Below are 3,984 nucleotides of genomic sequence, written 5' to 3' on the forward strand. Positions count from 1 at the left end.
AACCCCTGGCATCTCCAAGCAGCACTAGGAAAGACTGCCTGCCTGAAACCCCAGAGATGCGTTGCCAGTTAGTGCAGACCATTCTGAACTAGGTGGACCAATGGTCAGACTCAGCACAAGGCAGCTTCCTGCGTTCCTTTGGTCACCATCCCCGAGCCTTATTTTCCTATCTGTGAAATGGGAATGATACTTCACAGGATTCTCATGAAGATAGGAAGATAGTTAACTTGAAAACCATGGTTAGCTTGCAAAGCACTTGCAAGCTAACCATGGTTTTCAAGTTAACCATGTTGTCTAAACAAGGTAACTGGATTTTTAGTAGTAGAATGAAATGAAACATTATTTTCTGGCAACTTTGGAGTTGCTTTAGAAACAGGACGGGCCCTCCAGATGTTGCTCCTATCAGTGCCAGCTGGCCTGGCTAGTGCCCAGGGACGATGGGAACTGGGGCAATCTCTGAAGGGGCAGTGGTTGCCCACCACTGCTTTAAAACAAGAGTTACACCTTTGTTGGGTGTGGAGGTAGCATTATGCACAGGCAGTGATGTTTCCATGGGAACACCACAACTGTCCAGGTTCTCCCCATTTTGCAGCTTCCTTGCAGGCAAAAAAAGCTCCCGCAATCCTCCTGGGCAGGAAGGTCAGGCTGCTTCATTAGCCCTTGCCCAACTGTGTTAAGTGGTGCCAGAGATGCTATGAAGCAGGGACCATTTTTTGTACGGAGGCGAGTCAAGTCAATTATTCCTGAAAGAGACAAGCTGAGAAAATAACTGTTCACACCTATTAATCCCCTGGTCCGCCCCTCTGCGCAGAGTCCGACCCTGTCAAGCAAAGGATAGAGCTCTAGCCTGGGAGCGGTGCCAACATGTGTTTTACAGCCACTGCATCAGAGTCAGGCTGTGTTAGGCTCACAGCAACACTGCGGATTAAGTGTCTGGTCAGCACAAATTAGTGTAACGCAGCGCAGAGCCGGGTTGCGCTCCTGCCGCAGGGAGCTCCAGCCCTGGAAGCTGCTTGTTTTTACTAATGAGAGATGGAGCAGGTAGTTGGAGATCTCATTTGTTTATTTATTTAGTGTAATCTTTTCTCCCGCTTTGCAGGCAATTATTGTCTCCCAAAGTGGCCCGGATCCATTAGGAGAAAGAGACGCACAAAGGGAGGAGAATGGAGAGTATAGGTAGAGGAAGGAGATCAGTCCAACTCAGGCCAGAATGCACTGGTGAGCTATAAATGGGCACTTAAATCCATCTTGGGATTCAAGGCAAGGCTAATCTTCCCTTGGCAGTGCTCATGCCTGAATAGCCTTTGTTGTTCCTGGTTCCTTTGGCTGATCAGAGTGTCCCAGCATAGTTCTCCTCTATCTCCCTTAATCCCTACAACGACCCTGTCAGGTAGGCTGGGCTGAGAGGCAGTGACTGGCCCAAGATCACCCAAATTCTCACATTTGTCTTTTGTTGGGAGCAGGGATTCTTTAACACCCACCCACATTTGTTGTATGTAGCATTTGCAGAAGAGAACATCTACTGTAGGGAGTAGCTGATCTCAGAGGAACCCAACTCAGGTCGCTAGGGGGAAATGGAGGGCAAACTACAAAGATCCCACTAGAAAAGTGTGTGGCATTGCAAGTCTCAAGATCCACTACAGATAGACCTGCAGTTTTGAAAATTACGCTATGGGCATTTCCAGACTGCTGGTGGTTTGGGGTGGAATTCCATCACATACCAGCAAATTCAGGCTGTGCAATTCTAGTTCAGGGGAGAACTTGCTCAACAAACTTACTCCCCAATGAAGATCTGACTTTTTGCTGTAAGGAAAGTGACAGGGAAATATGCTGGAAAGTGTGGGATGCTGTTGGCTAACTTCCCTTCAAACAAATCAGAATGAAGTCTCAATAAAGAAGTTGTCTGGAAGCACCCCGGCGAGCCAAATTGGCAAAGAGCTCCTATCTCATTTCTGTGCTCAACTCGGAACAAAGCAGTTTCCAGTGGGAAATGCTGCCTAAATGGGTGTTTGTCATATTTCTCTTTATCTCTGACTCACATTTACAGGGAAATGAGTGATGTGAAGGCCTTTGGCAACCCCGGAACTGAGGAGTGCTATAGAAAGCTGACGGCTACACAACAGAATTCAACATGCATTCAATCGACGTAGTTGACAGGACCCCATTTTTGTTGTTGCATGTATGTACGTGTGTGTATGTGTGTTTAGTGGAATACTTTGATTTACTCCCCCTCACTCTTCCTCCCTCAGATATTTCCACTCTCCTCTGGTAGCAATTTTATCTTGTTTTGTTGTCATTTGAAACCATCCTCTGCTTGGGTTGTCATGGAAACTGGCTTGTTTGTTTTCCTGCACTACGAAGAAAGCTTAACTAACTCTGACACTCCCTAAGACTCAGCGTGTGGCCACCTTGGGGGGGTGAGGGGGGTCATTCTGCTTGCAGACCTGGCCCACGGCCTGTCGCCGGACATGCAAGAAGCTTCTCATCTCCTCTCACAAGTTATGCCATTTCATCCCCACACCTCGATTTCTCGGAGTCCCAAAGGCTAGAGCTGTGAACTTTTCATCTCTTGATGGGCTCCTGTTGAGTAATACTCGCTCATGCCTTTTGAATCTTACCTCCCTCTTCACAAAGATGTTCTGGGTCATATCATTTCCATCAGAAGTGCTCCCAAATGTGTCTGTTCCTCATTTACAGGCCCTAAAGTTTAGGATCTAAACAGTGTTATACACCCCTGGTTTCTGAGTGGTGAGAAGTCACAGAGAAGGAAGGGATGTGGGATCTATGGCCTTCCAGATGTTTTTGGACTCCAGTTCCTATCATGCCTCACTATTGGCCCTTTTGACTGGGGTTGGTGATGAGTTGGAGTCCATCAACATCTGGATGGCAACAGGTTCTGCCAGGGCTGGATTTAGGTTTGATGAGGCCCTAAGCTACTGAGGGTAATGGAGCCCTGTCATGGCTAAAATGGCCGCTGTTTCTTTAATGAGAATAAAGCTGGGTCAGCATGAGTCAGCGGCCTGCACCAGGTTGTATATATAGAGTGAGAAATGTTAGTTTGTTGGTTGGGTTGGTTGGTTGGTTAGTTAGTTAGTGAAAGCTGGTAGTGTTGAGGTGTGTACAGTTGGTCAGTCGCTTTTGCACAAAGACTTTTAAGCATAAAAGCAGAAAGCACTCTGCAAGTATATTCTTGTGGACTCTTTTATGCCGACAAGGGTCTGAGGACCAGGCTGAGGAGACAAAGGGAGGTCAGAACCCTTTCCTTTTTCTTTTTTTTTTACAAACACTGACAGGCCCTTTATATGTCCAGCTGTTCTTTGTCAACAACAAATTGTCACTGGTTTTTTTGTGTTGAATATATGCCATATGGTAATTTAAGGACCTAATAGGTATCTAAAGCCATTTGCACATAACAAAATATGTATTTTATCAAAGTAATTGTTGAACTTTAAATTTTTTGGGGGGCCCCCCAAGAGAGTGGGGCCCTAAGCTATAGCTTGTTTAGCTTATACGTAAATCTGGCACTAGGTTCTGCACCCCTGTGCTGGTGACATGCTGCAGGGTTTGGATTCTTTTGGGTGACTGAGTGCTAGAGAGAGAGAGAGTATATTTTGTTTACTTATAGAGAAGCACAACACAGTGGAGGCAAGCAGACACTCATTCAGCAGGCAGCAGATCTCCATGGAACAACATAAGCAGCCACATACACAGATGCACACACATACAACCCCCCCCCCTTAGCTCTGTCCCTGTTCATATTCCAAACTGTACTTCCTTACCTGCTCAACTGCAGAGCACTAGTCTCAAGCACCACTCCTGCAGGTAAACTGCCCATTCCTAGGACTGCCTACAGCCGTCAAGAAAATGGACATTATTTTGTCAAGAAAGTTGACATTATTTTGTCATGTCCTTAATCGAGCTGGCCCAGTTCACCAGCAGTAATACTGACGGTGAAGATATAAAAAGCTGAGTTTAAATCAAACC

The 3,984-nt window shown here is 46.3% G+C and overlaps 1 long non-coding RNA gene across 1 annotated transcript; it reads left to right on the top strand.

Moving 5' to 3' along the window:
• The first annotated feature begins 661 nt into the window (after positions 1–661).
• LOC310709588 lies at positions 662–3,267 on the top strand. Its single transcript, XR_014527595.1, has 2 exons — positions 662–1,218; positions 2,048–3,267. It is a non-coding gene; the product is annotated as an uncharacterized lncRNA (long non-coding RNA).
• Positions 3,268–3,984: the final 717 nt, after the last annotated feature.

The sequence above is a fragment of the Podarcis liolepis genome, assembly GCF_965112155.1.
Source record: "Podarcis liolepis genome assembly, chromosome: 6".
Lineage (NCBI taxonomy): Eukaryota > Metazoa > Chordata > Lepidosauria > Squamata > Lacertidae > Podarcis > Podarcis liolepis.